A 23,292-nucleotide genomic window follows, 5' to 3' on the forward strand; every position below is an offset into this window, starting at 1 on the left:
CTGTCCCAGATAGTGGAGGCTAAGAGGGTTAAGAGAGAGGCGGAGGTGACGCTGGAGACTGAAATATCGGGGCTGGAGGCAGCCTTGGAGGCGGGTGTCACTCCGGATGGGCTGCATGCCCTCAGCCTGAAGCAGTTTGAATATAAGTCTCTTGTTACTGACGCTGCCAAGACCATGTATAGGGAGCAGCAGGGTAGGTTGTATGATGCCGGAGACAAGGCGGGTAAGCTGATTGCCTGGTTGGACAAGAAGGAGAGAGTGAATCGTGTGGTCCCGGAGCTTCGGGCTTCGGATGGAGTGTGTGTGACTGAACCTGGTGAGATTGTGGAGTGTTTTGCTGACCACCTCCGGACTGTGTACTCCCCGGTGTCTGATAGAGATGAGGACGACTCTCGTCTTCTGCTGCGGGATATTGCCCTGCCCGGCTTATCCGTCGAGGACCGCGAGCTGATGGATGCCCCTTTGTCTGTCGACGAGATTGCTACTGCGATTCGCTCCCTTCGCTCGGGCAAGGCCATGGGCCCCAACGGCCTGCTGATTGAACTGTATAAATTACGCCCGGATAAAATCGCGCCTTTCCTCCGTCATATGTTTCAGGAGTCGCTCGAGAGGGGTTCCCTTCCCGACGACCAGCGTCTGGCTACTATAGTGGTGATTCCCAAGGATGGTAAGCCACGTGACCGCTGTGCCTCATATAGGCCTATTTCCCTACTAAATGCCGAACCCAAAATCCTTGCTAAGGTCCTCGCTAATCGCTTGCTGAGCGTTATAGGTGACTTGATACATCCGGATCAATGCGGCTTCATCCCACATCGTAATACCGCTCTCAACTTACGGCGTCTGCACGGCGTCCTCGCTAGGGCGGAGTACTTCTCTGAACCGGCCATATTGGTTTCCTTAGACGCCACGATGGCCTTTGATACCATTGAGTGGCCATTCCTTTGGGCCGTCTTGGCGAAATTTGGTTTTGGGGAGGGGTTCCTTAGCTGGGTGAAGCTCCTTTATGCTGGACCAATGGCTCAGGTTGTTGTCAATGGGCGGGTTTCTCGGCCTTTCGCTCTCGGGAGGGGGACTAGGCAGGGGTGCCCATTGTCCCCGCTGCTCTTTGCTCTCGCCTTGGAACCACTCGCTGCCTGGCTCCGTTGGGAGCCCTCGATTAGGGGGCTCTGGTGGGCCCCGGGCTTCGAGGATCGGGTCTCATTGTACGCGGATGATATTCTCTTGTATCTCACCTCTCCGCGGAAGTCGCTCAATGTTCTCTTTGATGTCCTTACTTCCTTCGGGAAAAATTCGGGTCTGATAATTAATTGGTCCAAATCTTGTGTGTATCCTATCTCTGGTGGCCTTCCTCTCTTGCCGCCTCGGCTTCCGCTCCAAATATCTCAGTCCGGCTTTAAATACCTGGGGGTGTACGTTTCGTTGGATCCGGCGGTCCGCTATGAGCAGAATCTCCTATCTCCACTCCGGCGTTTGAGGGCGGATACGGCTCGGTGGTGTAAGTTGCCCTTGTCTCCACTTGGTCGCGCGGCGCTGTTTAAAATGATGTCCCTTCCCAGATTTCTTTATGCACTCCAGAACTCCTTCGATGTCATTCCGGCGGCCTACTTTAGGGAAGTGGAGAGTTTGCAGAGGAGACTGGTTTGGGACGGGCGAGCGCGTATCGCTTTGGCAAAGCTGACTCTCCCCTGGTATGACGGGGGCATCGCGCTTCCTGATATTAGACGGTACTATTGGGCCTCCCAGCTGTCTGCCATTAACCATGCTACGTACGCTCCTGGTTTGAATCCGGCATATGAGATGGATAAATTCCTGCTTCCCGGCGGTAACTATAACAGAGCGCTTTACTCTCGATCCGCTGGTGGGACCCTTACGGGCCCTACTAGGATTGCGGTACGTGTGTGGAAGGCGGCGAATGTAGCGATGGGCTGGAGTGAGCGTTTAACATGTGCCACTCCTTTATTCGCCTCAGAACGCTTGGGAAGCCTCTGGACAACGAAAGGCTTCGAGCACTGGGACACGATCGGCATCAGCAGAGTGGGGGACCTGTGGATTAAAGGTGCGGTTAAATCCTTCGCGGTGCTCCAGAGCGAGCACGAGCTTAGTGAAAGAGAGTTCTTCCGTTATGCACAGGTTCGGCACGCCCTGCTCTCGGTCTTTGGGGAGGGGACCACGGTCCCTGTCTCTTCGCCTCTCGAGGACCGCATACTCGATGGTCACGTCCCCGACAGTACTATCTCCTTGATTTACAAAAAACTGATAAACAATCGGGCTGACCTCTTGGTGCGTCTTCGGGAGGCATGGACGGGGGATGGGGTGGAGCTGGACGACGAGGACTGGCAGACTGCACTGTCATCCCCTAAGGAGGTGGCCATCCCGGCCCGTCTCCGTCTGGTCCAGCTTAAGATTCTCCATCGTGTATATGTGACGGGCCCCCGCTTGGTCTCGATGGGGTTCTCTGACGACGGACTCTGTAAGCGTGGCTGCGGGCTCAGTGCCACCTTTCTCCACATTCTATGGGAATGCCGCGAGGTGGCGGAATATTGGCGCCAGGTGCATGATATTATGAGACGAGTCACCGGGGTCGCTCTGCTGCCGGAGGTGCGTCGCTGTGTTCTGAATGTATGGGAGCCCAATGACTATAATGCGGCTCAGGCTCGGTGGGCGGCCTTGGGGAACATGATCGCAAAGAGAGATATAGCGCAGCTTTGGGGTTCCCAACGGCCTCCCACCGTGTCCGTATGGAAGGAGAACATGGACTGGTGCATGTTCAGGGAGAAAACTGTGTATGTGGCTCGTGGTAAACCGGGGGCATGGGGTAGAATCTGGGGGCAGTGGAACGTGTATCGCGGGTCTATCTGTGCTCCCCCCCTGGTGGATACGTCTGGGGTTGCCTCGTCCCCCTGATCCTTGAGGGTTCCTTGCTTATCTCGTACTTCAGAGTACAGATTTGGTTCTCCCGTGGCCCCCCCTCCCTCTCAGGCCTTCTTTTATTGACCGCCCTCGGGTGGTCGGGTGTGGACTCCCCCGGCTGTGGTTCGACGCCCATTTCAAGTCGTTTCGCCTTGCTTTTTGTTTTTCTTTATTTTTGGTTGTTATTTATATTAAAAATGTATATCCTGACTTCCCTTATGTGCAGTCTGATCTACTGTGATATAGCGGTTCCCCTGTGGGCCAGTCATTGTTTTTTGATCTGCTTGACCACTTTAACTACTAGCGGCCGGCCCTGGCGGTTGTAGGCCCGTGCTTGTAACCTTTTTCTCTGCACAATAAAACTTTTTTCAAAAAAAAAACTAGCATGAAAAATCTGCATGTAAACAGAGGTGGATGCAGGTGGGATTTATGTGACCCACTTGACTATGTTTTTATTTTTACCATCACAAACACAGTTCCCATACTTTTTGTTAAAGAACAACCATACCCTGAGCAGTTAATGTGGCACTTGAGGGCCCTCTAACTGAAAGAGAATGTAAAAGGAGCAGTCTCCTGTACTGTGAAGCCTAGGGAGGGCCAGAGATACATAGAAGAAACAGGCCTACTCACCATGTGCCTGTTACCTTAAATAAATATAAGTGTGAGTAATTTGTTAATCAAAAAATGTAAAGGATGCTTTAGAGTCAGACAGCATAACAGCGCAACATGCACTAAGATGTGTGCTGTTCCTCTTTCCCTCTGTGCCAGCGCACTTTATGCCACCATGCCCTAATGCATATGCCATAGTGCAAGGGTGTCTGCTTTGTGATCTGCATAGTTTTCTGCAGGAAGGCATCCTTTCCTTTTCAAAAACTATGCTTTAAAGTGTTTCCTTATTTGCATATGCACTGTAGAATGCAGCAAACATGCAAAGAGGGCAAAAAGACAAATGAAAACATTTCTTCTCCTTATGCCTTGCTTCAAGTAGGCTCAGGATTTTGGTAGAAATTCCTGTCCACAAGTCTTTGAAGGCAGGCATTTGCATCATAAAACAGTGTGGTTGCATGGGTACGTGCATGCATTACCTAACGAATGTCCCCTTGGTGCAAAGTAATGCAAAGCAGCGTCTAGCTCGACTTTGCATTACTTTGGGAAATATTCTACCCAAATCTTGATATGCATTGAATAGTAAATCTCAGCAGAACACTTTGCAATGCATTTGTGTTGCAAAAGTAGCGCAAACCCATTGCAAAGCATTCGTAAAGCCAGACCCTATTTAAGAACTCGCTGAGTAGCCTTCCATCACATTTGGTTACAATCCAACGCAAATCATGATTTGTGTTAGATTGTAAACACCAACACAACACTTTGCTTCTGGTTTGTGTTAAAAAAAAGTAATACAAAGACAACAGAGTCTTTGTAAGTCTGGGCCTAAATATTTTTACTGCAGCTGTGTGAAATACTATGTAATGCAATATTACATTATTGACTCATTCACAGTGCTTCTCTCACAGCCTGGAACCTTGCAGCACTATCAATCCTATCAATACAAAAATCACTATTCCCCACTGTACCAACCAGGATTCAGTTCTGTGACTCTCTGGTCACATATACACAGACATCTGCAATGATTGCTTTAACCAACTGAGGTATCATAATGTAAGTGTGCTTTATCACCTGATTAAGTTGCATTCATTTTTCATCCAAAGTGTGTGCATTATTTAATATGCAGCTAACCACAGGTAAAAAAACACAAGAAAAAAACAACAGAATATTGTGTCTTTTTTATGCTGGTCAGTGGCCCTGCTTACCACACTGACTGGCCCCTGCACAATGACACTTCACTGTTTATGGGCTTTTGTCATGCACTTAAAGGCAGCATGTAAATGAAGCAAACACAAAGAGATGATGGACAGAGTGCTGAACCTTTTCAGACACTCACCTCCACTCACAGATCCTGGGACCGGTTTTGGAGTAACACCCCTCATCAGCCAGACTAGCTTGAATCCAGTGGCAAAGTGAGCAAGGGACCCACGTATGGGCAAACCCTGCCAACTTAAAGCAAACAAAGCAAACACAAAGAGATGATGGACGGAGTGATGAAACTTTTCAGACACTCACACCCAGTCACAGATCTGTGTTGAATCCATCATTGTTCTTTAGGTCACTTCACCTCCTCCATTAGGCCCAGCCATATGAAAATCAGACTTGGCCCTGTGCCTCATGGGAACAGTCCAGCCTGAACTGCCAAGCCAGGTCTTCCCTAGACCGGAAACAAGCATTCCGGGACCGGTTTTGGGGTAACACCCCTCATCAGCCAGGCTAGCTTGAATCCAGTGGCAAAGTGAGCAAGGGACCCACGTCTGGGCACACCCTGCCAACACAGGGAGAACAAAGCAAACACAAAGAGATGATGGACGGAGTGCTGTAACTTTTCAGACACTGACCCTCAGTCACAGATCTAGATTGAATCCATCATCGTTCTTTAGCTCACTTCTTCACCTAGTTTAGACCCAGCCATATTGAAATCAGTCTTGGCCCTGTGCCTCATGGGAACAGTCCCGCCCGAACGACCAAGCCAGGTCTTCCCTGGACCAGAAACAAGTATCCTAGGACCGGTTTCGGGGTACCACCCCTCTTCAGCCAGACTAGCTTGAATCCAGTGGCAAAGTGAACATGTAAATGAAAACTGCTAAGAAACGCACAAAATAACTAATATCGCACTTTCAGACCATCTGCAGTTACAAGTATTTATTATACATTAGCTTGTCGTGCGCCCCCCGACCCTCCACACACACACAACTCCTCTGTTGGAAACAGGGATGCCCCCTCCTCCAGCTTGATGACCACTGCTATACAATAATGGAATAATGCTTTGGTACAATCAGATGAGAATAGTAAAGTGATATTGTTGTAACGCCTCTCAAACTTTAATAAAATGCTGCATTCATGTCAAATGTGACCGCTGTAGTGATGTCACATTCCAGCACTACAATAAGGCTGTGGTCGTGGCATATAACAGTGCTGCGTATTTATGAAGTGATGTCACGCTGTCTTTGCCCAACTACTCTAGTATTGCCATATGAGGTTCCCATTGCTAAAGTTCCGCCACATGACAATTGATCAGAGTGCCAATGAGGCCATATGGCAGTATTTGCAGAGAAGTGGGATGCCAACGCAGACTACAGGTGCCTGTGCCAAGCACCAGTATTCATCCTCAAAGAGTGCCACAGAAAACAAGTAATTATTCAAATGGAAGCCCTCTTGAAAAGCACAGTCTAGGAATTTAAAGACACAACTTACCCAGCCTGACATGAACACTAAAGAAAAATAAAAATCTGCACAGCCAATGAAGTGCAACATGTGTTCGTAAATGCAGAAATGAAGGCTCGCCATTGATCGCGCAGGGATCCTTGGGGCACGAAAACTTCAGGGGTGTGGGTGCTGCTCTGGGTGAAGTATACCTATGAAATCCTGCAGCAGAAATATGAATCCTCCTTGGGGGAGCTTGAAAATGGCTTCAAATGATCCCTCATTAGCGAAGATGAATCCTCTTTGAACACCGTCCCATTTCATCACACCAATTCACTCTCCAGCACTAGGAGATAACTGCCTCCCCAACATATGTCATGACTCATTAAGGGACTTCTGCTGGATGAAGTCTGAGCTTTAATGACTTGTTAAAGATGTTTAACACTTACAGTTTTGTTTTTAATTTAAGAAGCAGCATGATCAAAGGGCGCCCTGAGAATTTCACTTAGATTTGGCGAAATCTGGAAATTGGCCTGCTCCGAGGATTCGTGCTCAGACGAGGTGCTGCTTAAATTGAATTGCGGCCCTCCAAGGCATGTTTTGATGTCAAGTGCCGCCATGATCTGACGTGCTAATGGGTTTTAGGAAACAATGTGTTTCGGAGGTAATTGCTGAAGCAATGAATTCCATGAAACATTTAAGGGGGAAGAAAAAATGTGCGAGACTCGCTGGTGGTGGATGTTAAACGCGACGCAGAGCTAGTTAGATGTCTTTTAGCATTTGTTCTCGTTCTCGAAATGCAACATACACGGACAAGTGACATGAAAAACGCGTTTTTCTCACTGTGAGTTGTCTTTCAGTGACCGGTGGTAAGCTAGCGAGTCCCTTGGTCACGTGGCTCTCCCAGTTGCATCGTCTGGTTTGCCAGGAGAGCTGAATGTTTTTGCAACTGACGCGAAACTTTCTAAAGTTTGTGTTTTTTTAGCCAGCGGAACTTTGTTAAAATTGCAGCATTCATCCTTTGAGAATTTTGTAAAATGTCTGTGTTAAATATGGGTGAAAAAAACAACAATTCAGAGTTCCCCCATTAGGTTGTCATTCGATGTAAATGCCGCTGACCGCGGCCCCCGCAGGGGGCCAATCGGCGGTCGGCGCCTTAGTGCCCCCGGGGCACCGGTCACCCCTCCACCCCCACTCCCACGGGGGGGGGGGCTGGGACACAGACCGGAGCCCCCCTCCTCTACGGGCTGGCCGGAAGTGACGCGCAATGCGTGTCACTTCCTGGCCCTGGTGTGAGGGGAGGCTATTTAGCCTTCCCCCACCCTCCTGGCGACCTCTTTGTCGCCCACCTCGCCATCGGACCTCTTCCCTGCGCTACGGTGGCCCACCGTCCGCTCTGCAGCCTTAGTGGCAAAGATCCGGGGTTCGGCCACGTGGTAGCGGACACTGTACAGTGCTCCAGGAATTGCCGGTTGAGATCCCCGGGGGCGATGCGGTCCGTCGGCGGCACAGCAGTCTCAGGACAGGGAACCAGGGTTCGAGCCCCGTGGCCGCGTCCACACCCGGTGATTCTGGGCAAATCACGTAATCTCCCCGTGCCTGAATGCGTAATATAAATACATGCTATGTAGAGCACTCCAGGACCTGCGTGTCGAGATCCCGTGGGCGCTGTGGTCCGTTGGCTGCCCCGCCGACTCGGTACAGGACACCAGGGTTCGAGCCTCGTGGCCGCATCCATACCCGGGGATTCTGAGCAAACAAACTTAATCACCCCGTGCCTGCGATGTAATGTAAATGCGGTGCTATGTACAGCGCTCCAGGTCCCGCGGGACGAGATCTCCGTGGGCGATATGGTCCGCCGGCTGCACTGCCGAATCAGTGCAGGAAACCAGGGTTCGTGCCCCGTGGCCGCGTCCACGCCCGGTGAATCGGGGGCTAATCGCTTAATCTCCCCGGGCCTGAGTATGTAATGTAAGTACGATGCTATGTACAGCGCTCCAGGACCTGCGGGTCGAGTTCACGCCATATAACGGATTTAAATAAGGACAGTATTTAGTGTGGTCGCGGATTTCGAGCCTCGCAGTCGCCCCAAAATGAAGCTTGATTTAAGGAAGCAGGTCCCCCCGACCCCCTCACACTGCTTGCGCGACCGCTGAGGGTTCGGGGGGGGTTAGGAACCCGTCACCGCTTTGGCACGCCCGCAACCTCCCCCGTGTTCCCGCATTCAGGCGGCGGGATGCAAGCATTTGAGCGGGTAATATGGGATTGAGCACCAGTGCCCTGTGTGAAAGTGAATGCGAGGCCTATGTAAGGCGCCACAATACCTTCGGTCGTTTCGTACTCAAATGTTTATTAGGGCACGGAGCACCCAGGGCCTTGGGTAATGTTAATGCGATGCTCATGAGGGCGCTCGCCCAGTGCCCTCTGTAAGGTGAATGCGACGCTCATGTAAGGTGCTCTAATACTGCGGGACGCTTTTGTATTCGATCGGTATTACGGTACAGAGCTCCCACTGCTTAGTGTAAGGGCAATGCGATGATCACGTAAAGCGCTCTAATACCTCCGGGCATTTTGCGCTACATAGTAGGCAACAGGTTGGTTGGCTGCATAAAAGGGCGGTTGCGCGATGCAGAGATTGTATGGGCACAAGAATCGCCGCCAATTCCTGCAATGTCGGTGAGGAACACGTAACGCGCTCCAATACCGCCGGTCATTTGCGCGATATATCAGGCTGGTTGGCTGCCTAAACAGGCCGGATGCGCGATGCATAGGTTGTATGGGCACAAGAATTGCCGCCAATTCCTGCAAGTCGGGTTGGCGAATGTGTAATGGAAACACTGTACTAGTTAAAGCGCTTCAATGCCCTCTAGACTACCTCCTGCCCATGCATCGGCTGCAGCGAGATAGAGGGTGGCGGCCGCATCGATCTGGGGTTCGGGGGGTTTCGCGGGAAAGGTCTAAACCTTCCCCTGCCCAAGCGCCGCCGCAGCGAGATTCAGTGTAGGGTAAAGTGCTCATTACACACTGTATCGATCGTGTGTCCGTCGGCCTATCGCCCGCGGGGCACACTTCTCAATGGCAGCGGCCCTCGCGAGCAAAGTAAATGGATGGGGGTGCGGCCGGCAAAGAACCCGCACACCCTGCGCCGGGGGAGCAGTTAGGAGATTAGCGTGGGTTCACGGCCCTAATACACCAGCACTGCAAGGCTGGGAGCTGCCTGGGTCCCCTGCGTGCGTTAGGCGTGGTGACCTGCGGAGGGGGGTAGTCCGACGACTGCGAGCTGGACGCTGGTTTAAGGAAGCCAGGTTCCGCCCCTCGAGGTCGCGTCCGCATTATGCGATTACGGGCATTGCAGAACCCCGCACCTCAAGGGTTAATTGGTACGAACCTGGTAAGCTCCTCGTGCTTAGATGTGTAATGTAAATAAGGTGCTCATGTAAAGCGCTCCAATACCTTCGGGTCGAGTTTCCGCTATATAATAATGCAACATGTTTTGCTGGCTTCCTATAAGGCAGATACAGGATACAAGTTCATGCATTTTCACATTACGGGATTACGGGCATTACTAAACCCCCCGCACCTCAATGGATAAACTGGTGCGGTGCTCGCGTGATGCGGTACGGGGAGCGTGTAATATGGTACGATTCTCTTGAGCACCCCCTGCTTGAAGGTGTTATGTAATTACGGTGCTCATGTAAAGTCCTCCAATACCTTCCGGTCGAGTTCGCGCTATATAAATATGCATCATGTAAGTGCTGGCTTCCTATAAAGCAGATACATGACACAAGTACATGCATTGTTCACATTACGCGTTTATGGGCATTACTATACACCCCGCACCTCAATGGCTAATCGGGTGCGGTGCTTGAGTGAGTTGGCACGGGGATCGTGTTATATGGTACGAATCTCCTACGCTCCCCGTGCCGGCATGTGTAATGTAAATACGGTGCTCATGTAAAGCGCGCCAATACCTTTGGCGGCGAGTTCGCGCTGTGATCTTGAAATGTACATTTAGAGCCCATGTGAGAGGACGCTCGACACCAGCCTGCAGCTCACTGAGCTGGGCACAATAACCAAGAGTTAGGCCTGCAGGAGGAGTAGCTGAAGGAACCATATAGAATTAGGTCCAGATGTACTTTGGGGGGCATTCCCCTGCAACCAAAGACAGATTTCGGGTTGCTTCAATGAAGACCTATCCTCCCGCGCTTTAGCCAGGGCGGCTTGTGGGTGGTATAGTTGTTATATAGCAAGGGTGCGGTCGTCCAAAAGTTTGGTAAACACCACGTAGACTTGGGAAGCTTCCAGCGGTAGGGCATTTAGCAACAGATAAAGTATCAGCGTGTGGGTAACAGACATCTGCTCTCCAGCAGCTCCGTGCCCTGGGAGCACGCGCATGCCCCAACTTGGAGGCCTACCCATAAGGGGGCCGAGTAGCAAAACAAGTAAACAGGCTCCTTAGGCGGGCCTCCGGCCTTCAGCTGGGTGAAACCACCATCATTTGGAGATAGGCCCAGGTAAATTAGGGCTTTTCTTAATGTCTAGAGGACCATTGCGGTTGGGGGTATCCCCACCGGATTCACTGGTCGCGTACTGCTGCTGCAGGAGTCTGGGATCCGGGTTTACGGACACTTTTACCGTGCTCAGGGGGCGCTGCCAGCCGACATATGGTGCTGCTTTCCCAAGAACTGGGGTGCCAGCGGGGCAAACACAAGGGGACAGTATGTCAATAGGACATTTGTCTCGCCCAGGGTGCACTAAATCTCCACTTCAACGGAGCAGGAATTTGGCACCGCTGGGATGCTCTGGGTTTGTAGGGGGGGCACCCCCCTGCCACCCTCCTACTGGGGAGCATGAGGAGAGGGGCGAAGCAGGACTTAGTCAATCCTCAATGCATGAACTTTACTGACAGCGCGCAATGCATAAGCCAGTCAGATTCCTGCAGCTGGTATGCCTAGGGGGTTTCATCACTGAGGGATCTGTAGGGGCATAATTCCCATAAGGAATAAGGGATGGTGGGCAGGGGCAAGAGTCGCCCCTTGCCCATGGTCACGCGCTTGCAGCCAGGAGCACTCCTGTGCTCCAAGTTTAGCAATCAGAGGGAACAGTCCAAAGGTTAAGTAAAACCCTTCTCGCCATAATAGCCTAAGCGGGCAGGCCCAGAATTGTGAAGGGGGTAACCTTCCCGCATGGGGGGCGAATAGTTCTTGGCACATCTTCTCAGGCCCTAGGGGTCCTTTATTTCAGCAGACCCTAGGATAGCGTCTCGGGCCTTGGGGACACAGATGGGGCCATCTACAACACCAGGAGCTAGAGCTCACTGGTAAGTCTTGTGCCTGTGGATATAAGGGATCTCACAGGGATTGAGTCCCGCTAGCACTGTCACACGGTAATGAGGTGGCAGAATTTCAAACTCTTCTTTTTGCAAGGGTGGTTCCCTTCCAGCTAGTTGCAGGAAATCCTAGATAGGAGAGGTTGCAGGTAAGACTATAGCGGGTTGGTGGGGGGCCCTGGCTGCGACGGTGAGCCGCCTCCAGGGCTGTGGCAGAGTTACAGGGCGATCTGGAAGCAGGCCGGTACAAAGGGTACCTCTGCGCGGCACCATAGGGGGTGCCTGAGCCAAAACCGAGGAGCCTCAAGAGAGGTCCCGGAAGCTGTGTCGGCGCCCCGCTAGTCCTGCGGGCGGTTGTGGGCCTGAACAACTGGGGGCTTGCTATGCGACGCTCCGCCCCGAGAGGGGGGGCGTGAGTAGAATTACCAACGGCACGTGATCATAGAAAGAATCACCTGGAGGTCAGCAACGGCGGGCATCGCTCCCGCGCTGCCTGGCTCATCAGGCGGGCAGGCGACCCAGTTGGTTGCCTGCCCTTGGATCGCCCGTAAGATAACCCACCCATTACATATTCTGGAATGATGTAATAAACCTGCAGCATTGTTCCCAACACCAACTGTCTTGTGTTTGTCATTTGGGTAACCTATTATGGGGGGGGGGACAGCGGGGTGCCCCTGGGGGTACTATGCTGCTGACTGCGGCCCCCGCAGGTGGCCAATCGGCGGTCGGCGCCTTAGTGCCCCCGGGGCACCGGTCACCCTTCCACCCCCCCTCCCACGGGGGGGGGCGGGGACGCAGACCGGAGCCCCCCTCCTCTACGGGCTGGCCGGAAGTGACGCGCAATGCGTGGCACTTCCTGGCCCTGGTGTGAGGGGGAGGCTATTTAGCCTTCCCCCACCCTCCTGGCGACCTCTTTGTCGCCCACCTCGCCATTTCCCTCCCTACCGCTTACCCGGCGTAGGCGTTGGGTGGGGGGGGTTTTCTGAGCGTTGTAATGTTTTCTTTTTCGTTGCAGGCGGAGTTACAGGGCGATCTGGAAGCAGGCCGGTAGAAAGGGTACCTCTGCGCGGCACCATAGGGGGTGCCTGAGCCAAAACCGAGGAGCCTCAAGGGAGTTCCCAGAAGCCGTGTCGGCGCCCCGCTAGTCCTGCGGGCGGTTGTGGGCCTGAACAACCGGGGGCTTGCTATGCGACGCTCCGCCCCGTGAGGGGGGGCGTGAGTAGAATTACCAACGGCACGTGATCGTAGAAAGAATCCCCTGGAGGGCAGCAACGGCGGGCATCGCTCCCGCGCTGCCCGGCTCATCAGGCGGGCAGGCGACCCAGTTGGTTGCCTGCCCTTGGATCGCCCGTAAGATAACCCACCCATTACATATTCTGGAATTATGTAATAAACCTGCAGCATTGTTCCCAACACCAACTGTCTTGTGTGTGTCATTTGGGTAACCTATTATGGGGGAGGGAGGACAGCGGGGTGCCCCTGGGGGTACTATGAATCCCTGCACGCATCAGGGCACAGGTTAGCTGCTTTGCCAACGTATTTTCACGTTGTTAGTATAATATTGTAGCAGCAGGTGTGTTCTTATGAAGTAAATCCATTGCATACATGGGTATTAGCATAGTCTGTGAACTCTGCTTGCCAAGGGTCACGTGATCATCTTACGTTGCCGCACATAGCATAAGGTTCCAGTAAACAATCAGCTGCCCATATCCCAACCTTGAGAGCAGTGCATATATATACTGTCAACCAAACTTGGGGGAATATTATCAAGGACGGCGTTAAAATCATCGCCGCTTTAGCAGCCGGAAACTGCAGCTAAAGCGGCGATAATGGGCTTGATAATATGCCGCAGAGAATTCCAATAGAAACTCATGTTCACACCAGAACATGGGATTCTATTGGAATTATCTGCGGCATATTATCAAGCCCATTATCGCCGCTTTAGCGCCAGTTTCCTGCTGCTAAAGCGGCGATAATTTTAACGCCGTCCTTGATAATATGCCCCCAAGTTGGTGTAAATTGTAGGCGGCGACCACTGCTAGCTCTGTCCTTGTATGATGTACTTTATTTGGTTCTCGCATTTTTTTCATTTTGCACAAGTGAGTTTTTTGCCGTACGACCTCCAGTTGTCCTAACATTTAGAGCACAACAGATCATCTTTGTTGCAGTCCTCTTCATTGCTCAGTTCCCTCTGACTTTGCATTCAGCCTCCAGCCCCACTTCTCCCTAATTCCATCGCCAAGTGGCTTTGTACTACTCAGTCCTTCCTTCAGGGCTTTAAGTGGGCCGGGTCTCACCGGTGCTGAGCACTGGCAGTTTTTTAAAGGGGGCCTCGAAACGGTCCCTATCGGGCTCCGTTGTGTGCCCTGGCACAGGTGGTCCGTTTTTGTTCCGGACTGCAGTGACAGCAGGCACGTCATCGATGTACGCTGCTCACACTGCTCACTTCTCACTAGTGGAGAAGTTACTGCATGACGTTATGCCAGGTAAGCATTGTAGGGGAAGGGAAATCCTTTAAAGAGAGTCATTTTCTCTCTGGATTTCACATTTCTCTTTTTGAAATTCAGGAGCAGCAACATTGCCGTGGTGTCACCAGGGCTTTAAGTGAAAGCTTTTTCAATATTATGTACAAGCCATAGTTTCTGCATATTTATGTTATGCAACTAACAACCACTGACCAAGTCAATAGTCCTGACTTGTAGGTATGATGTTACTTGTTGTATCAAACATCCGGATGCAATGACAGAAACAGCAAAATACAAGTCTGCTGGCACGCTATGATAAGCACAGATTTTTAGCATGTGTTTTAAGCCACTCCCTTAATTACAATGGCAACGCCCCTTTGAGAGACCCCCCAGTTTTTTCATTCCGCTTAAAGCCCTGCCTTCCTTAATTGCAACCCAATGCCCATGACATAATGTGGTTGCTTCTCCTGTTGGGTAACCTTCACTTATCTAGGAACAGGTGTCTGTCTTGCTGCTGGTGGCACATTGTTCCTCTGGCCATTTACTGATAAATCAACATGGAAAACCCAAGCCTGACGACACTGCATTTTGTGTTTGTTTCCACCCGAATTGTATTTCTATAGCATCTTATGTCCTTGTGGGATGTACCTCATTTACTCTCCCCTGTGTTCACCTATTCCTGTATGTGTTTTTTTATTTACTCTATTGGGAGCACAAGTCTTCTTTCCATTTAAAGCAGAACCAAGCACATTGGGGCCTCCCACCAGTCAAGCTGATTTCTCTCTTCTTCCCCATGTACTGCTTTCCTCTAGCTTGCCATCCTCTCCTCTCAGAGTCCTTCTTTTGTAGTAGCATGATTTCCAGAACGACTCAGAATCCTTCCTCTCTTGAAGGCAAATCTTCCACCTTGCGATTGCAGGGTGGTCTTCAGTGGTGGCTGCTGTGAGATAAAAGTGGGGGGCAGTGCAGGGGGCAGAGCGGGGGAGAAAAGGAAGAAAAATAATAAAATAACACTTACCTGTTGCCTGCTGCTTCAGTGCTCTTTTGTTCCTCTGCTACTCTCGACTCCTGGCAATCCATGCACAGGCTCCCAGACTGCCTACACCCATCCAGACTGTTGGAAATTGCCCTTTTTGCAGGGTTATCCCCAAACTTTTTGCCTTCCGCCTGTATTTTTCTGAACTGTTTTTGTTGGTTTTATGACTCTGGCCACTTTACCACTGCTGATCATTGCTAAAGTGCATGTGCTCTCGCTTGTAATCCGTGGTTTTTGGTCTACACCTGTTTGGCATATTTAATTTACCCGCAAGTCACTTGTGCAGTGGTATATCCCATATACCCAGGGCCTATAAATTAAATGCTACTAGTGGGCCTGCAGCACTGCTTTCGCCACCCACCAAAGTAGCCTTTCAAACCTGTCTCATGCTTCTGCGGCTGCAGGGCCTGCGTGCGCATTTAACTGCTGCAGTGACATGGCATTTAAAGTGATTGCCAGGTCTGAAACTCCCCTTTCACTACATATAAGTAATTCCTAAGGTAGGCCCTAGCGAGCCCTATGGGCAGGGTGCTGTGTAGGTAAATGATAGGACATGTGCCTTAACTGTGTGGCATGTCCTGGTAGTGACAAACAGATATTTGGTTTCTCACTGCTGTGAGGCTGCCCTCGCATAGGTTTGCATTGGGAATTCCCTGATATGTGCTTAACTGGTAATTTCTGATATGAAAGGGATAGCGTGGCCTTGTTTGGTATGTTTGGAATAGTTGTAATTAATCCTACTTTGAGGTGAAAGAGGATTTGTTATTACTATTTTAGAAATGCCACTTTTAGAAGTGGGCATTTCTATGTGCTTATGATTCTTTGTGCCCTGCCTGGTTGTGTCTTCAACGTCTAGTTTAGACTAACAGGAGAAGGGGATGTGTATTCGCTCTAGACAGTCACAAGGGGGGGTTGAGGTGTGTCCTGTTCTTTTCTGGGAGGAGTTGCACCTGCACCCGAATAGGACTGTACCTGACTTTCACAATGCTGTCTCCGACCCCCTGTAGTGTGTCTTGAGCCAGGGCTTGGGATTGAATGGGGGTGTTGTGCACTTCTGAAAGTTATTTGAAGTGTCACCAGAACAAAGACATTGGACTATAAGTACAGGGGCAGTGACCCCATGATTTTAGACAATGCGTGGGACTTATAACCTGCCGCTGCTGGTTCTACATGCTGCACATTGCCAGGAGGAACTGCTGTACTAGCAGGAGGTACTGTCATCTGAACTTTCTTGCTTTGCTGTGCTGACCTGTGGCCTGCTAGGTCACAAGAAGGACTGCCACTTTGTTTGAAAACGACCCTGCTGAGCTGGCTTGCTGGTTGTTGACTGCTCTAATGCACCCCAGTTGTTCTCCAGAGACTTGGTAGTACAGCCCTCCCTGTTTTTCAATAGCAGGTGGTGAGCGCTTTGGAATTCTATTGACCGAGTCCTAGGAGTGGGATCACACTGCCACAAAATGGGAGGATAGAGCTACAGCAGAAGAAGCGCTCTCCCGTCTCTGGGTGAACATTCCGAAAACTGCGCATGCGCACTCATGCACATTTCTCGCAAGAAATGCACATGCGCAGGCGTGCACGCATGTTCAGTTTTCGCATTGATCACCCAGAGACGGCGAGGAAGAGGAGGAGGGCAGCCCGGGGACACCGCAGTTAAGGTAAGTGTTTTTTGTTTTAGTTTTAATTAATGTCTAATTAATTGTTAATAGGGGGTGTGGAGGCGGGTGGCGGAGCGTAGTTCCACGGAGTTTGTTCCCAACTCCGTGGACTTCCATGCAGTCCCGCTCCGCCAGCTCCAACCAGGGTTAGTGGTAACACTAGTGAGGGTGGTGGTGAGTAAGATTGAAAATGTAACTTCATTAGACAATAAAGTCTCTTTGAACATAGTAACCAGGATAAAATTACATACATTTACCATTCTGCACATTTTGCAATATACACCAAAAACCTGGCAACTAACCTAATTTTTATTTTTAGTAGATGTTCTAATGCAGAGAGAAAATTAATTGCAGGCTTAGTGGTATGAAATGCATTTTAAAAAACCATAGGACATTGGAAAAGCCTCAGGGAAGCTAAGAATTTAAGAGGTAAGCATTATATGCATCAGATGAGCAACTCCTCTGATCTCACATTCACATATAACTAAATGATAAAACAAAGACATAATATATGTCAACAAGATTAGACTTCACAAAAACAATGATTTTCAGCTCTTCATCGAAAAGCATGTGTTCTGATAAAGGGAACTGGGGGCTAAAATGTGATTGTTTCTGATGGATACTTCTAACCACAGATTCCTCACCTCTGAATAACCCCTGGCACCAGACTGGAACCTAAGATTTATTTTAGTTTTGTCCCACTCCTAAATGACACCGGAGCCACATATATACGCCTACCTGATGTCTGTTCCTTCCAAACCTCCGCCCCAAGTCCTTTCAAGGCCTGGGTTGCTCTCGGTGTCATATGTCCTTCCTGTTGGAGGCAGGATTAGGAATTACCTCCATGGGTTGAAGAGCATGATATCCGACCAGCGCCTGCTTCTGATAGTCCAACAAGGATATTCCCTACCGCTCCTTTCTACACTGCTGCATATTCAACCTACACCAGAGCAGCTGGCAGGGAAGCATTTGCTAATCTTACATCAAGAAGTCCAGGCTCTTCTGGACCCATTGAGAGGGTCCTGGCATCAGAAATAGGGACTTGATGTTACTCCAGTTAGTTTCAGTTGCCAAAGAAGATTGAAGGCTTTCTTCCTATTTTAGATCATAATTTGCCAAGAGTAGCGCAAACCATTGCTGGAAAGAGGGTGGAGATTGATCGAGCCAGGCAGACGCTATGCATAAACAGTACACCGCCATAGAAACAAACATAAAGTGCAGAGCTGAGCTGAGCTGGGGACCTCTTCCCTATGAATACCCAAAAGAATGAGCTGGGTAGTAAGGATTATTTTGAGTTTCAGACTTTTTCAAGGAATTTACTTATCTGTTATTTATTCAACTCTAACGCAGGACAGCTCCCAAACATGTGTACCAAGTCCACTCCCATACATTGGCATCTTGGACACCTAGTACCTGTGTCACACCCCCATTTAACAATCTTCCTGGGGATATAGTATAGGTCAAAAATTGTTTGATAATGTTGAGCTGCTCAGTAGGCTGACAATAATATAGAATGACCTAGTTCCAGTGATTCCAGAAACAAGCTTTCTGTGGCCCCCATCTTCCCTTTCCATTTCAGAGATTGTTTCTTCACATCATCTTGCGAGAGAGAATTTAAAACCCCATATGCCTGACCAATCTTTACATTTTGTCCCTCTCACGAATAGATCCATGAGTTCTATTCTAGAGAACCCCGGAGGTCCCCCTCCACTCTTGATTAAGAAATCTCGAATTTGCAGATATTTAAAGAAGTCCCTTTGACTAAGCTCAAACTTTGATCTTAATTCTTTGAAGGTGATAAAGTCCAGTTCATTAATAGAAGTCCCCTAGCCTGCATAGTCCCTTGCTTTTCCTTCCCAACATGTAAGAATCTCAAAAGATACCCAGAAGACAGGGATTGTCATATACCAGAGTGCAAAAATGATATCTACCCAATCCAAGTTTCCTTAGCAATGCGAAGTTATAGGCTCCCTGAATGTTCTTGAACCTTCTTTTTTTTTTTAAATAGCTGGATTCTTTCTGCCGTAGTAGACATTCTCTCGCCTCTGCGGCAAGAAGCAATTCAAGCATCAAGGGAATTTCTTCCATTCCACAACCCATCCCCTCCCCCTTTTCAATTACGGTGACCAGATATTGCAACGCAGAAGCCCAGTAATGTATTTGAGAATTTGAGGCAGTCCAACCCCCCTCTTTCTTTTGGAAGAGTCAAAAACTTGAGGGCTCTCCTGGTTTTAGAGTAGGGCCAGATAAATCGCATTGCCATTTCTTTGATCAATTTAAACCAGTGATTCCAAAATTAAAGTAGTTTCACCTGGAAAAGATATAACACTTTGAGCAGAAGATCATCATGACAACATTTTTCCTGCCGATTATAGTCAAGTGCAGATTATCCATCCTCGAGAAGTCTTTACTCGCATTTTCAATCATAGCAAATACGTTATTTTCCACTATTTGGTCAATCTCTGCGAGGATACTAACCCTCAGGTACATCACCTTCCAACCACTCGTGTGCCACTGAACTGTACTATTGCTATTGATAACCAGCTTGGTTTTAGCTCTATATAACGAGCACCCTGAAAACCACCCAAAGTTGCCAGCCTCTTTTTCAATTTCGAATAAAGCCATAGCTGGATCTGGGGTCACAATGGTTATATCGTCAGCATAAGCCAACACTTTTGTGTCTCACTCATGGTACTGCATTGGTGAGGTACCAATATTATTCTCCAGTTTGTGTATAGTAAGGCAAATAATAATGGAGCACATGGACACCCTTGCCCTGTACCGCATTGAATCGCTATTGGTTCACAGTACCCTCCCATTAATGCAATCTTAGCTGTGGAATTGCAATATTACGCTTTTACTGCTTTAATGTACCTAGGCCCTAAACCAAACCTGTTCATTACAACTAATAAATATTGGTATTTCAGCAGCTAATAAAATCAATGCAATAGGGTCTCATGCAACCACTGAGGCATCTAATAAGGTGATTACTAGTCGTATATGATCAACGGTCCCCCTCCCTTGTATAAAGCTGTGTTGACTAGGGGAGACAACCTTACCAATTTTATATGACAGTCAGCTAGCTGGTACTTTTGAATATATGTTTGTGTTGCTGTTCATCAGTGTAATAGGGCAATACGAACCCTGAGTCTTGGAGTTTTTTTTTTAAGACTACTATATTTGCGGTTGCCCACAATGCAGGGGGAGTCCAGCCTTCATCAATACCAACAAACAAATCCATCAGGAATGCCCCTAATTGAGTGGAAAACATTTTAATAAAACTCAATAGGAATCTTATCAGTACCCTCTTCTTTCCCTGATGGTAAACTTTTAATAGCCATCAGGATTTCTTCCCCCATGATGATAGTGCAGAGTGATGTTTTATCTGTGGTATTAAATTGTAAGAAGGGCATTGCTTCCAAATGCTCTATCATATCATTTTCCCCCTGTTATACATCTTCACGGTAGAGATCTTGGTAGTACCCTACAAAAATATCCCTTATGCCCTCAGCATCTCCGGTGCTGTGCCCCTTGGGAGACCTTAATTCCCTTATCTCTCCATGTGATGTTTTTTGCCGCACTCTGAGAGCATGCTGATGGCCCATCCATTCAATTTATTCATAGCTATCCTTCCAAGCGGTATACTTCTCAGCAGCCTTTTTTGCAGAAATCTCAGTGATTGTAGATTTAGCCAGTGCAACATTGTGCTGTGCTTCCTCAAACTCTACCCTCTCTAATGCTGCTTCTTTAGTTTGGATTCAGCATCAGCCAAGATTTAATACCGTGCCGCCATAAGTTGTTTTTCTTTTCCTTTGCCAATTCAGACATAGGGCCTGATTATGAGTTTAGCAAGTGGAGTTGCAGCTACCGCCACACTGGTGGTTGGACCACCATATTCCGAGTTTGGCAGTGGGACCGCCACAAGACTGCTGCAACCACCGGGGTTATGTGATCCCTCTGCAGTGTTGCAGCGGCGTGAGGCCGCAATATACTGGGGGTCCCCTGAGGCACCGCCACACATATTACGAATTTTCGCACAGCGACCCTTTTCATGGCGGTGAGCACAGCATGAAAAGGGTGGTGCGAGGAAACTAAGGGGGGCTTACAGGGCCCCCTGTTGCCTCTGTCCTTGGGGATGCATGCAGCGGGGCACATGGTGTTCCTCCCTGTCTGTATGCACCCCCTGTTCCTGTACAGAACAAAATACATGACATTGTGCATTTTGGTCCCTGTAGGAACAGGCTGCGGTGCTCCCACAGCTCTGCCTTTCTAAGGCTCTCCTATGAGCCTTAGAAAGGCACCACTGCCGCAGGACCGCCTGACCTGTATTCCATGCAGGATAGGGCTGGCAGGCCAACTACGAGTTTGGCAGTCTTGGAGCAGGGTGCTGGTGTGGCAGCCTGCTCCAAGACCACTAAACACGTAATCCGGTCCTAAATTTAATTATTTCCCCACACACACCTGCCTTAAAGGCATCCCACATTACACCTGGAGGGGCACTACCCCAGTTTTCTTCCATGAATATCGGTATCCATCTATCCGTAAGTTTGATATAATCTTCTTCGCTTAGTAATGCACTATCAAACATCCAGTTCAGTTCTGTTCTAGCCTTTCCATGAAATTGTATTTCTATAATCAGGGGATTATGGTCTGAGATGACCTGAGGACATTTTTCCACCTTACAATTTTGTATCAAACCATGAGTGATAAAAAAACAATCTAGGCGAGCATGTTTCCTGTGCGGGCCACAAAGTATGTGAACTCTGGATCTGAGGCCATCATACTTCTCCACAAGTCTGTTAACCGGTGATTTCTCCCCATTTGATATAGAGTGTTAACCACCCAGGATTTGCGTCCACCACAGTAATTGATTCCAGCTCCCATCAAACTATCCTATAAATGAATATTGAAAATTACTGCCATTTGTTTATTCAGCCAATCAAACACCCCATGGTCATATAAGACCGAACCATACACTGAATACAATGTAAAAGCCCCTCTTGGACAACACTGGGTAATCACCCATCTCCCGAGGCTATCAGCACGAGGTTGCTTGATTCTGAGCCAATTTTTCCGTGCTAGTATGGCCATCCCTTGTGTCCTTGTCCCTTGAGTCATGGAGCCGATTACAGAATAACCCAACACTTCCAGCAGATTCTTCCTTCCCCCTTCTATATGTGTTTCCTGAAGACACACACTATCGGCTCGTAATATATGCAGATCTACAACTGCCCTTTGACTCTTAGCCCTGTCATTCAGCCCATTAACATTTAATGTGGCTATGGGAATCTTACCCATAAAAAACTATCTGTAAAATTGACCAACATCGAACCCAGCATGTCCAGCCTTATTATTCTTCCATGTTTCTATTGTATGTTTCCATAGCTTTAACAACCCTACCACTTCTATACCTCTCTCTCTCTCTCTGTTGTCACCCCTCTCCACCACACACCCCTATCTCCAGGCCCCTCTCCAACCCCGAACCCCCTGCTCCTGCCTAACCCCCAATCCCTTCCTCCACCACCACCGCGAAGCAGTCAGGCCGGACATGACCTGAGAGATGGTCATGAAACCACCCCAGCTCTCCCCTCCTAGTTGGCTTACCCAGATATAAGGAGAATAAATTCACAATTCCTATGTTTTTCCTTTCTTTAGGAGTCCAATCACATGTCATATACATCCTCATTATTACAGTGACAATGAGAATCCTACAGATCATCCCATAGTTCTTGTCTGGTGGAAACTCTATCTAAACACACATGCCTCACTGTCCTCCCTATTCCCATTCTGCAGAATGGACTCGTTTCACCATCCATAAAGATTCCATGTTAGAGCTCTTCAAACTATCACTTTTGATCAGTTAATAAGCTTCACATCCAACTGCGTAGACTAGGTTGAGAAAGAAACTGATGTTAGAACACGAAGGTGGTGCAATGTGTGGCTCAGGCATCACTTCTGGGGCAGGATGAATCTAACGCAGAGCCATGTGACTCCACCTACCAGTGCATGGTGGCAATGCTAAGAAACCTTCCCAGATCCAGTTTGGTGCTTTGGGGCATTCACAAGGTAAGGAATCTGCAGTTAGATATAGTATCTAACAGAAAGCGCATTACTGAAGGTCATTAACTCTAAGATTGATTTCAGTAAAGGGACCTGTTCAACCTAGATGTTCATGCCAACTTTAATGAAAATATTCCAATGATTTCTGGGCTTTCCTGGACATAATCCTGAAGAACTTCATGGTTTGAGTGTTTGAAGTTTAGTGATTGATTGGGATGTTCTCTTGAGGAGAGATGGATTCCAAGGGATGATTTAAAGGCATATAAAAGCTCATGCTCAGAAGTGGTAAAGTCTTTCAGCATAAGTAAAAAATTATGAAGTCTAAAAGTACTGCAAAAGAGTTTTGGGGTTTTGCCCCCAACTACTCCAAGAACTTTCTTCAACTCTCATGTTTCTCCAATAATTTTCAGACCTAACTTTATTGTGAAAATTAGGGATTTGCTGTCAAATGATAACCCCTGGACAATGTTCATCCTTGAACCACAGGGACTGGTGCTTACTTAATTATGTTCTGTGCATCTGGCACACAACTCATATATTAATGATTCTGGGCATCTCGAGGCAATGCAAGAGTTCGTTCAGGAA

Source organism: Triturus cristatus, chromosome 3_2, assembly GCF_964204655.1.
Source record: "Triturus cristatus chromosome 3_2, aTriCri1.1, whole genome shotgun sequence".
Lineage (NCBI taxonomy): Eukaryota > Metazoa > Chordata > Amphibia > Caudata > Salamandridae > Triturus > Triturus cristatus.